A 13,029-nucleotide genomic window follows, 5' to 3' on the forward strand; every position below is an offset into this window, starting at 1 on the left:
TGTATAGGGGGGCATACTGCATTATATTTGATCAATACTTTGATAGCACTGCTAAAATTCTTGTCCCTTCTCTTGCCATCTTCCACCTTGATTGCTATAATCTCATCCTCTCTGGTTCATTCAAAAGCTGTTGCTTCTATCAAGATGATAAGATGCTAACAAAGCTTACATAGTCTGAATCCTGCCCTGCCTCACATCACTCCACTGATTTCTTGTCTCCAGCATATCAAATCCAAGTTTATGGTCCTCAACTTCAAGGCCTCTTCTTACTTAACTGCTCTTATCTGTTACCACGACAGCCTCTATTCCATCAATTATGCTAACCGCTCCTGCCTGTTTGTTCTCTTGTCCTATAACCATATTTACAACTTCTTCCATATGGACCTTTCACATTGAATTCCATTGCTGTAAGGCCACTACCCTCTACTTGTTCAAATCCCCACTAAAGATCATTGTTATTATGTTGCCTACAGGAGAGAAGACAGATGATGATGATGATTAGGTTGTACATTATCTCTAGCCTCTGTAACTGCATGAACTGTTCTATTGCTTATTGCCAGTGGTGGATTAGGTCCTGGGCCAATTGGGCTGGGAAAAATGGGTGCCCCAACTCTCCCAACCTGCCTGATGTTCCTGCTGGAGAGCAGGATTGGGGTGTGAGGGCTTGCTTCACTCCACCTCTTTCAGTGCTCCTGCATGGGAGTGGGGACGCCCCCATGCTCTGACCTCACTCCCGAGCAAGAGGTGTGGGAAAAGCCCACATGCTGTAACCCCATTTCCTCAACAGGAACATGGGGGATGTTGGAGAGGGGGTTGCAGGTAAGAGGAGAAGAACCCCCATTTGCTCTGTCCCAATGCCCACTAAACAGTAATCCCCTTCTGTTAATCTCATTCCCTTTTACTTCTTGTTTTAAATTAGATTCAAAATGCTTGGGCAAGGAAGTATCTTCCTTGGGTTGTGTACAGCATAATGGGTCCATGAAACCTTGGTGTGCTACCCCAGTACAAATTATATGTATTTGGTATAATGTTTAAAAAACCTAGGGCAATATTTTTGTAAAAGAAGTATTTATTATGACAGTTTATTTCTGCTGTAGGAACAGGAGAGGTAGTTGGAATGCTGTCTCCACAGAGTTGTCAGAACTGTGCCATACAATTGTCTAGCAGTTCTAAAAAGAGCAAACACCCATTGACACTTATTGGTAGGACAGTGTTGCTTAACTTCCCTGAGCTAGTTTTTACACATTTACCTTCTGGGATTCCCATATACATCTTATTTGCAAAGCCTTTAGAGATCCATTAAAATAAAAGGAAGTGATGTACAAATAGAAGCTCCTTATCAGAACATCTCCTGAGGCTGAGAATAACATTTTGTAGGCTAGGGCCCCCCAAGATGCATTGTGAAAGGTGAATGGTGTAGCCCTCCAAACTACTACCCATAGATTAATCTTGCTTTGTTACTCGTGAGTAAGTCTGAAGCAAATCCATCAACGTCAGACTTACTATGCTATGACTTGCTATGATTTTACACTATTGTAACAGAGAATAGATATTAACTACATTTTTATAGTGTCACTTTTGGAATCTCTTGATTTTGGCTCTGTATCATAGCATGTCTATTTTAATCAAAAGCAATGTGTAGAGCAAAAAGTTATTTAATTCTAAAGGTAAATACTTCCAGCTAAAACAAGACTGAGAAAAATTCTGGGTGGGCAGGAGAAGGGAGCTGTCATACTAAAATGGGTGATTACTATTCTTACCCTACATATACTGGCATTTTGTGACAGATTGGAGCTCATCAGAGAAAACACACATACACAAAATTCTCTAGTTTCCATTTAATTTCAACAACAGAGGTTTTTTCTCCATTTAAGATTAAAGTTCTGAATTGAGTATTTCAAAATCTAGAAAGGTAAATGTATCCCTCAGAAAGAGGAGGGAGGGGAGACGGCTGGGAACAAGGACTAACATCTCACTCAGTCCCCCGCTGAAGGAAAGATCTTATCCTGCTGTTAGTGTAGCAACAGCAGTGAAGCATCTCCTGTGCAAGAGGCCTGCCCCGTTAGGACTAAGAACTTTCAACTGCAGGTGTTACCTGCAGCCATTACCAGGGGCGAGCTTAAAGCCAGGAGGCTGCCCGCTGGCAGTGGGCCACTAGCAGCGGGCCACTCCAAAGGGGCAAGCCAAAGGAGGCTTCCCTTTGGAGGAGCCCTTTGGAGGAGACTGAAGGCGAGGGTGTCTGTTGTGGTGGTTTTGTGTGCGATTGTATAATTTTTCAGGGTGTGTTTGTGTGTGCTGGCGAGAGCAACATACTGGTTGTGTGGTGGCCTATTCAGCCCTTGATGAAAGCAAGGAGGGCAGGGGTGAATTCTTGCTGAGAGGAAGTCCCCCTTACCTGCCTACACTGAAGGTCAAGGAAGGATTGTCTTTATTCTCTTTTTTCGTTATGTGCTTTGGCACAGACTAAGGGGGATGACTAAAGGGGAGGGTTCAGATAGCATTGTGGCAGTTGTGTCAGGTAGGGAAAGATATGACAGTAAGATCCAGACTGGCCAGCCAAGGGAATGAGGTTTAGACAATTGTGTTATTCCTTGTTCCAGTCCAGTTCCCAGACTTAATAACACTGGGAACCTCAATACCTTGTCATCAGCCCTGAGGGTGCTGCTGCTGAATTCCAGGTCAGTATTCCACAAGACAGCTGTCATCCATGATTTAATCCTGGATGAAGGGGCCAACCTGGCTTGTATCACTGAGATCTGGCTGGGAGTGGAGGGAGGCATTGACTCTTCCCAATTGTGCCTGGCTGGGTTCTTGATACAGCACCAGCCGCGGCTCAATGATTGGGAAGGTTGATGGTGATTGTCTATTGGAATACCATTTCCCTGGCCAGGGCTTTGGTCCAACAAAGTGTTAGATTCGAGTGTTTGTACCTGATTTGGGGTGATCAGGATAGGTTGGGTGTTCTACTTGTATACTGTCCACTCTGCTGTACGGCAGATGTTCTGCTTGAGCTGGCTGAGGTGGTCGAAAACTTGGCATTGAGGACCCTGAGGCTTCTGATCTTGGAGGACTTTAATAGTCATGCTGAGCTGTCCTGTCTGATCCGGCCTGAGATTTTAGGGATACCACGACGACCCTAGGACTATCCCAAGAAATAACTGCCCCCACACATGTTGCAGATTATACGCTTGATCTGGTCTTTTGGACTAAGGGTGATAGAGTTCTTGGGATAAGGGATGTGATTACACCCCCTTAGTCTTCACTGAGATGGCGGACCAATTAAGATGATCCGCCCTCAGAGGCTGATGGATCTAGAGGGTTTCCTGAGGTCCTGAGGGATTGTTAACCATTATGGCAAATGGTCCTGTCAATGCCCTAGTCAATATATGGAACATCGAGGTAGCCCGGGCAGTTGACATGATTGCTCCTAAGCGCCCTCTTCAGGCCAGTTGAGCCAAGTTTGCTCCCTGGTTTTCTGGAGAGTTGATGGTGGCAAAATGGTCTGTGTGACTGCTAGAACGCCGCTGGAGGAGAACTAGACCTGAGACCAATCGATTGTGTATTAGAGCTGAATTGTGAGCCTACTCTGTGGTGGTACTGACAGTGAAGAAAAGTGACTTTTCCACCCATATCGTATCTGCACAATGCCGTCCAGCAGAACTGTTTTGAGTGGTACAGGGCTTGTTACAGTCTGGCACTCATAATGAAATGGAGGAGCTCTTGGCTCCCCACTGGGATCTGTTCACAAAGCACTTTGCAAATAAGATCGCTTGCATTTGGTCTGATTTGGACTCTGGCTGCTATGTAAGTGGGGTGCAGAATGTGTTGAGCACACTGCCCAGTTGTGTGTGTGGGTGTGTTTTTTTTTTTTTTTTTTTTTTTAAGAACAGTTTCAGCTATTGCAGACTGTGGATGTGGGCAAGGTGCTTGGAGGAGTGCGACCAACCATGTGTTTGTTCGACCCCTGCCCTTCATGGCTTATTAAAACTAGCTGGGAAGGGATGACTGGCTGGGTCTAGAGGATTATTAATACATCTTTTAGATCTGGCATTGTTCCTGCCACCTTGAAAGAGGCAGTGATAAAAGTGCTATTTAAGAAGCCTTCTATGGACTCATGTAATCTGAATAACTATGGCCCGCCCAGTTGCTAATATTCCCTTCTTCGGCAAGGTACTTGAGTGGGCAGTGGCATTGCAACTACAAGCTTTCTTGGAAGAAACGGATTATCTAGATCCATTTCAGTCTGGCTTTAGGCTGGGTTTTGGAACTGAAACCACCTTGTTCACCCTGGTAAATGACCTACACCAGGAGATAGACCGGGAGAGTGAATCTCTTGGACCTCTCAACGACTTTTGATACCATCAACCACGGTATCCTTCTGGAATGACTGGTGGAGTTGGGTATTGGAGGTAGTGTTCTGCAGTGGTTCCAGTCTTACCTGTCGGGACGTTTTCAGAAGATGGAGCTAAGGGGTTGCTATTCGCCTCAGTGGCGATTGTGCAACAGAGTCCCGCAAGGTTCCATCTTGTTCCCTATGCTGTTTAACATCTATATGAAGCCGCTGGGAGAAGTCATGAGGAGTTTTGAAGGACGGTTCCATCAATATGCAGATTACACCCAACTCTATTTCCCTGTGACTTCAGAATCAGGTGTGGTGGTGAATGATCTAAACTGGTGTCTGGTAGCAGTGATGGACTGGATGAAGTCAAACAAGCTGAAGTTGAATCCAGATAAGACTGAGGACCTGCGGATCAGGAGGCCATCTGTTCAGCAACGTGGCATGGTACCTGTTCTACATGGGGTTACTCTCCCCCTGACAGAACAGGGAGCTTGGGAGTCCTCTTGGACCCTTTTTTTAACATTTGAGAACCAGATTTCTTCCATGGCCAGAAATGCCTTTGGGCAGCTTCATCTGCTCCGCCAGCTGTGACCCTTCCTGAACAAGCATGACTTGGCCACAGTGATCCAGGCTCTTGTTACATCCTGACCTGGATTATTGTAATGCGCTTTATGTGGGGCTGCCTCTAAGGAGCCTTCAGAAACTTCAGCTGGTCCAGATTGTGACTGCTCGAGTTTTAACTAATACTCATTATATGGAGCACATTACTCCAGTGGTCCGGCAGCTACACTGGCTTCCGATATGTTTCCAGGGACAATTTAATGTCTTGGTTATGACCTATAAAGCCCTAAATGAGTTTGGTCCAGGGAATCTGAAGGACCATCTGTGACCGACCTGGTCTGGGCACCACTGAGGGCGTCAGCTCAGGGTGAATTGCTCAAAACCATGGCTTACTTACAGCCTTCCACTGGAGACCTTTCCCAAATAGGCAACAAACCAGTCACCCAGAGCACTTCAGCTGCCAATCTGGCCAACAGGAAGCCTCATGACCAAAACCCCTCAGACACCTCCAGCTCTCCCTCTGCCACAATCAGCCCTGGGCCTTACACACAGGTGAGAGGTTATAAAACCCATTCTCATCAGCTCCAAACAGATCCTCCCAGTCCCAAAGAACCAGCCATGATCCCAGGTCAATTTACATTTTGGATCTTACCCACAAGAGCTTGCTGGGCCAATCCTTTAGAATCTAAAGGTTTATTAATAAAAGAAAGAAAAGGTTGAGAATAAGATTGAGTAGAATACATTACATACATCAATCACCAAGTTCTTGATGCAGGCTTTTAGCAGAGATGTTACAAACTGCTAGCTTAGAAGTCTCTGGTGTACATCCTGTGCTACAATGGGTCAGCAATCCTTCCTGGCTCTGTATCCCTAACAGGAATGCATCTGGAATTAGTAGCAAGATTGAAGACAAGATGGAGATGCCCTCATGGGATTTTTATATTCTGATGTCTCCCAAACTGGAGCTGGTCACTTGATCAAGTGACCTATCTCTGTTTCACATGCAAGTAGCCATTATGCACCAGCTACTTTGCAGGCTTCCAGCTGCATTCCTATGGTGTATATTGGCCACTCTGAGAGCCATTGTCCATGGAGCAGTGCTCATCAGCAGAGCTTTTCCACTGCACAATCCTTCCTCCCAGTAGGCAGTCCAGGCCTATTGCTCCCTCCCAGACAGAGAACATTTAAAATACAAGAACAGAGCCCATATTTATAACTGCACATACAAAGATCATACAAGTACATGCATAGCATAAATAGAATCAGTAGAGCATAAGCTTCAATTGGACACCTCACATGGTCCACTTAGTACAGAATTTGGGGCGCAAACTGCCTACGCGTGCAACAGTGATCTGTCTGCTCACTTCAAAATCCAATAACATCTTCTCTCATATGAACCTGCCCAGGGATTGAGGTCAGCTGAGGAGGCTTTGCTCAGTGTTCCCCCCACTTATGGAGATAAGATGAACATCTACACCAGTGGTCCCCAACCTTTTGAGGTTGTCAGGTGCCAGGGGCTGTGGCCGTTTGCCCGCCGCGCGCCCGGGGGCAGGGCCCCCTCCAAGAGCCGCGCGCCCGGGGCCGGCACTCCGCTCCCCCCCCCACCGAGTGCCGCAAGCCCGGGGCCGGTGCTCCTCCCCCCCCTCTGCCGAGTGCCGCGCGCCTGGGGCTGGCGCTCCGCTCACCCCCCCCCCCCCCGCCGAGTGCCGCATTCCCAGGGCCGGCGCTCCCCCCTGCCACGCTCCCCCCGCCGAGCGCCGCATGCCCGGGGCCGGCGCACCCCCCCTCCTCCCGCCGCACGCCTAGGGCCGGGGCCGGCGCTCTCCCCGCCGTGCACCCGGGGCCGGCGCTCCCCCCTCCCCGCCGAGTGCCGCGCGCCCAGGGCCGGCACTCCCCCCCTGCCACATGCCCGGGGCCCGCGCTCCCCCCCGCCGAGCACCGCGTGCCCGGGGCCGGCACTCCCCCCTGCCGCGTGCCCGGAGCCGGCGCTCCCCCCCGCCCCCTCCCGCCGCGTGCCGCGCACCTGGCGCTCCCTCCGCCAAGCGTGCTCCCCCCGCAAGCGCCCGTGTGCCATGTGCCCTGGGGACCTACGCGGACCAGGGCCTTCTCAGCTTTTGCTCCCAGGCTGTGGAATTCTCTTCCTCGGGATATTCGCTTTGCGCCAATGTTAGCATTGTTTCAGCATCAGGCTAAAGCCACTCTTTTTACTCGTGCTTTTATTGGTGTTTGAGTCTGTGTGTGTGTGTGTCCCGCCTCTCAAGACACTTGTAGCATGTTTTATGTCCCCCTGAGGTCTCGTATTTTAATTTTTTATATATATTTGTATAGTGTTTTTTTTAAAACAAAAAAAAAATTCTAAGCCACCTTGAATATTTTAAATAGAGTGGCTGGGTAAAAATATTTTAAATAAATAATATCTCTTCAGGGTTGAGCGACTGACATGTTTTCATTTCATATAATTGTATACAAAGAGAAGATAAGAAACCTCCCATTCTTATATGCCTTCTATCCATCAGCACTGACTGAAGAAGTGGGCCTCCCAGAATCTTAGCTTTTACTTTGTCTAGTAGCATTTTATCAAAGATTCATGCTGCTAAAAATCACTTGGTTCCATTAAAAGCAAGGATTAGCATTTTTAACTATCTACAGTTAATGCAGTCTCACAGAACAGGCCTCAATACTAAGTGTGTGCATCCCCAGGTACTTTGAGGGAAAGGCTGAATAGTAGACCAGACCAAAAATTATGCTTGAAATAGGTCTATTATAGATAATCCATGTTTTGCTCTATTGCTTTTTATCTTAGATAAAATATACTATAAATTAATAATTATTATATTTCCACAACACACACAGATCTCCCATGTATTATGTTATACCGTTCATGGAGGTTGGGATGGGTTTTTTTCCCATTTTTAAAGTATATTTATAAAGAAGCTGAGATTTGGCCTCTCTTACTTACAATGAGTAATGCTTTTCTTCCTGACTAGTTGCAATGATTTCAGTAGGACTGCTCACCTTAAGTAAAGGTCAACCAATTTGGTCCTGATTTGTATTTGCTGAAGCCCTGTGAGTGAAAGAATCACAGGGAACACATGTCCAGTAGATAAGGATGGCAGGAGCCCTTTAAAGAAAAAGACCTTTTCTCCAGAAGTGATCATGAACTTATGTGACTATTTGTGGCATAAAGTACTATTGTTCCTGTGTGGAATTCAGGCCCTATTTAAGTCAATTGAAGTTTTTCCATTAACTTCAGTGGAATCAGAATTTCACCAGTATAAGAGAGGAGGGAACTGGGTTCAGAAAAACTGGCATGTCCACTTCTCGAGTTGCAGGTTGAAATGTGCTGGTGTGCTGTGCTGTGCCACCTAGGGCTGTGTTTAGTATGAAAACTTAAGGGCTTTTCTTTGAGGTAAACCTCAGGACTGTTATTGGCCCCACTGCACCGGGACTTAAATTAGATTCCCCGCTTTCAGCCAGGGAAACTTAAAACAAACAAAAAAACCAGTGGGGAAAAGATTAATCAAAACTTTGACCTTTTAGTTTTTCCTTTCCTCATTCCTTTCCCTTATTTCTTTTTCTCATTATTTCCCTCCATCTCCATCTCACTCTGTCTGTCAGCTTTACTCCATTATTAGGTGATCTTCTCTTTTGCTGTCTCTCCTTACCCAATATCCCTTTACCTCTTCTCCAATGCTTTCTTTTGGACCTCCCATCTTTCTGTCCTCCCCCATTCTATGGCTTCCTTGATCCCTCTTTCTTTTCATTCCCATTTTGCCTTCCCATATTTTTACTCTCTTTGATTGCCTTGCTCCCACACTTTCAGGAAGAATAGTGATAGAAATGTAGCCGTGTTAGTCTGGGGTAGTTGAAGCAAAATGCAGGACAATGTAGCACTTTAAAGACTAACAAGATGGTTTATTAGATGATGAGCTTTCGTGGGCCAGACCCACTTCCTCAGATCAAATAGTGGAAGAAAGTAGTCACAACCATATATACCAAAGGATACAATTTAAAAAAATGAACAAATATGAAAAGGACAAATCACATTGCAGAACAGAAGGAGGATGCGGGGGGGTGGGAAGGGGGAGGAAGGAAGGTAAGTGTCTGTGAATTGCTGATATTAAAGGTAGGGAGAGTGGGATGTTTGTGAGTTAATGGTATTACAGGTGATAATTGGGGAAACTGTCTTGATAATGGGTGAGAAAGTTCAAAGACTTGTTAAGTCCTTGTTGGTAAGTGTCGAATTTTAACATGAATGACAGTTCAGAGGATTCCCTTTCAAGTGCAGATGTAAAAGGTCTTTGTAGCAGAATGCAGGTGGCTAAGTCATTTAGAGAGTGTCCTTTCTGGTTAAAGTGGCAAGAAACTGTTTTCTCTTTGTGATCTTGTCTAATATCTGTTTTGTGGGCATTAATCCTTTGGCGAAGTGTCTGAGATGTTTGTCCAATGTACATAGCAGACGGACACTTTCGGCACATGATAGCGTAGATTATATTTCTGGATGCGCAGGAATATGTGTTCTTGATCTTATAACTCACTTGGTTAGGTCCAATAATGGTATCAGCAGAATGAATATGTGGACAAAGCTGGCAACGGGGTTTGTTGCAAGGGAAGGTACCAGGGTTGGTATTAGTGTGGTATGTCCTGTGGTGGTTGGTAAGAATCATCTTGAGGTTAGGTGGTTGTCTATAGGAGACTATGGGTCTGTCTCCCAGAGCCTCTTTGAGTATGGTATCCTGTTCCAATATAGGCTGTAGTTTCTTGATAATGTGTTGGACAGGTTTAAGTTGGGGGTTGTAGGTGATGACAAGTGGTGTTCTATTGTTGGTTTTCTTGGGTCTGTCTTGAAGTAGATGGTTTCTAGGTATTTGTCTGGCTCTTTCAATTTGCTTTTTTGTTGTAGAGCCAGACAAATACCTAGAAACCATCTACTTCAAGACAGACCCAAGAAAACCAACAATAGAACACCACTTGTCATCACCTACAACCCCCAACTTAAACCTGTCCAACACATTATCAAGAAACTACAGCCTATATTGGAACAGGATACCATACTCAAAGAGGCTCTGGGAGACAGACCCATAGTCTCCTATAGACAACCACCTAACCTCAAGATGATTCTTACCAACCACCACAGGACATACCACACTAATACCAACCCTGGTACCTTCCCTTGCAACAAACCCCGTTGCCAGCTTTGTCCACATATTCATTCTGCTGATACCATTATTGGACCTAACCAAGTGAGTTATAAGATCAAGAACACATATTCCTGCGCATCCAGAAATATAATCTACGCTATCATGTGCCGAAAGTGTCCGTCTGCTATGTACATTGGACAAACATCTCAGACACTTCGCCAAAGGATTAATGCCCACAAAACAGATATTAGACAAGATCACAAAGAGAAAACAGTTTCTTGCCACTTTAACCAGAAAGGACACTCTCTAAATGACTTAGCCACCTGCATTCTGCTACAAAGACCTTTTACATCTGCACTTGAAAGGGAATCCTCTGAACTGTCATTCATGTTAAAATTCGACACTTACCAACAAGGACTTAACAAGTCTTTGAACTTTCTCACCCATTATCAAGACAGTTTCCCCAATTATCACCTGTAATACCATTAACTCACAAACATCCCACTCTCCCTACCTTTAATATCAGCAATTCACAGACACTTACCTTCCTTCCTCCCCCTTCCCACCCCCCCGCATCCTCCTTCTGTTCTGCAATGTGATTTGTCCTTTTCATATTTGTTCATTTTTTTAAATTGTATCCTTTGGTATATATGGTTGTGACTACTTTCTTCCACTATTTGATCTGAGGAAGTGGGTCTGGCCCACGAAAGCTCATCATCTAATAAACCATCTTGTTAGTCTTTAAAGTGCTACATTGTCCTGCATTTTGCTTCAACTTTCAGGAAGGAAAGAGGTCTCCCAGCAGACCTCATCCTCCCATGAAAAGCTGCACATTTTTCCTTGCAGCTCTTCTACTATGGGCTTTCTGTCAGAGAAATAGGTAGCTCTGGCACTGAATACTGAAGTTAGCAGGGAAAAAATGAGGCAAAATGTGGGATTAGCAAACATTGTGCTTTACTTCCTAATTCCTAGCTGGAGACGTTTTCCCAGGTCAGTGGCTTCTCTTGTAACTTTTTTGTTAAGGAGGTTGCACAAATATCCTTTTTGCTCCCACTAAGAAATATTTCTCAGGGATGGTAAAAAAAAAAAAAGTGTCCAATGTTGGCATAATTGCAGTATGAAATAGCCAGCTACAGCTGCTCTGTCAAGCAATGAATGTACCTGAGAGAGAGAGTAAAATCCAGAAATACTGTAAAACAGTTCACAACTTTTTAAGGAGATCATCATAGCCCTGGTCCATGACTAGGGCTTCTAAGTGCTATAGCTAGAATAAATAAATAATAGCAGAAAGTGGCAAAGCCTATATATTGCTCTAAAATTCTATAAGAAATCTGCCTAATTAGAAAAATAAGAAATTAAGAATATTTCTTATTGGCAGCATTGGTTGGAAACTTTTTCACAATGATTTTTTTTGGTTGGAAAATGCCAATGTGTCCATGCCAACGTTGTGTGTGTGGTTTTTTATTTTTGTTTTGTTTTGTTACGTTGTTGTTTGGTTGGGTTTTTTCCCAGCAATTTGTCTGTTTCCAAGACAGGATATATGGACAAAACAAGTGGGGGGAAAAAAGACAACCTAGCATAGCCTATAGTCTGGTACTTAGAGCATGCATTGGGATGAGGGAATGTCATAAACCACCAGTTTGTAGAGTTGATTTCTTGCTTTTTCTCTCTCTCTTGCTCAATGAATAGTTAATTATTTCTGCTGTGGGTGGATCAGCTCCAACATGACACACAGTGAGAGAAAGACAGGCTGACTCTATAGTCTGGTGTTTACAATATGCACCTGGGATGTAGGAGACTCAGGCTTCACTCCCTGTTCTGAGTCAGGCAGAGGAGAGATTTGAATGTGAGTATCCCACATCCTAGGTGAGTGTCCATATCATTGGGCTACTGGCTATTTAGGGGCGGCTTGCTCTCTTGCTGTCTCTCCAGTTGCCCAATAAAATGTGAAAGTTCTCATTTTCAATCTACATTAGAATGAAATCCAATGTCAAAACCTTAAAAATGTTTGCATCTTGGAATTTTTTTCTGGCCAGCCCTATTTGTATGTGTTTTCTGTTTGACATAGATTGAAATATCTCTTCTTCCATTTCTATCCATAAGATTAATATGGGTACATTCAAAATGCCCTGTTCATCTATGAGGCCTTCTTGAATGGTATGCTTATATAGTTGCAGTGTTCATTTACCAGTCTTTCCAGGAGCACTGCTTAATGAGCTATTCTGTTATCTAATTTTGTCCCTGTATTGTTTTGAATTTCCTCTTTCAGTGTGTTCTGTGTATATGTTCTTTGTGATTGTCACTGCAACTACCAGATTGTAGTTCCAAAATCTGACACGAAATACAAACATAGTCTGCTAAATGAAGAGATTGAGAAACTGATGATGATGTTAATACATTTAAACATAAACAGGAATATAAACCTGCAGCAATTAGCTAATGCCTATTTTAATGAAGACAAATATTAAGTTTAGTTATTGCCAAGAAATTATATACTGTATCATTTTTACTGAGAGAGAAATAGTTGATATCAATTATAAAAACTCACAGCTGAGTCTTGTGATCCAATGGAGAATCTGACTCAGTCTGAATTGTAGTTCTGAGGTATCTTGCTACTTGCAAGGAACTTTGTGAGTGATTTAGTAGTTCTAGCTACTCACAGAAATTAATAGTTAGTCCTAAAACTCTATTTGACCGGGAGAATGAGAGATTTACTGGCAAAGAAATTCCAAGTCAACAATAGGGATGGCCCAATACTTGTGTTAAAGAGTGAAAATCTGTAAATATCCTACATACTAATATACGGTGTTAGACTACTTTTTCAACAGAATATTTACTGCCAAAATAAAAAAAACTGGTGTAAAAAAAAAAGTTTGGTTTTTGTTGAATATGTTTGTTTGGTTTCGGTGAATAATTTTAAAGTATTAGGCTTGGAGAAAATAATAAAGTTTCAAAATTTACCTTGTATTATTCGGTGGTTCATGTGAG

General features: G+C 44.0%; 1 long non-coding RNA gene across 3 annotated transcripts in view; it reads left to right on the plus strand.

Moving 5' to 3' along the window:
* Window positions 1–13,029, plus strand: part of LOC142829565 (uncharacterized) — a 182,874-nt gene that overhangs the window by 46,226 nt on the left and 123,619 nt on the right. Inside the window, exon 1 of one of the 3 annotated variants that reach the window (XR_012904073.1) lies at window positions 11,818–11,887. The exons of 1 other annotated variant lie outside the window; for it this stretch is intronic. This is a non-coding gene — a long non-coding RNA (uncharacterized LOC142829565). Of the gene's footprint in view, window positions 1–11,817; window positions 11,908–13,029 lie in introns of those variants that run through there. One more of the 3 variants, XR_012904074.1, reaches the window with a different exon arrangement.

This window comes from Pelodiscus sinensis, chromosome 5 (genome assembly GCF_049634645.1).
Source record: "Pelodiscus sinensis isolate JC-2024 chromosome 5, ASM4963464v1, whole genome shotgun sequence".
Lineage (NCBI taxonomy): Eukaryota > Metazoa > Chordata > Testudines > Trionychidae > Pelodiscus > Pelodiscus sinensis.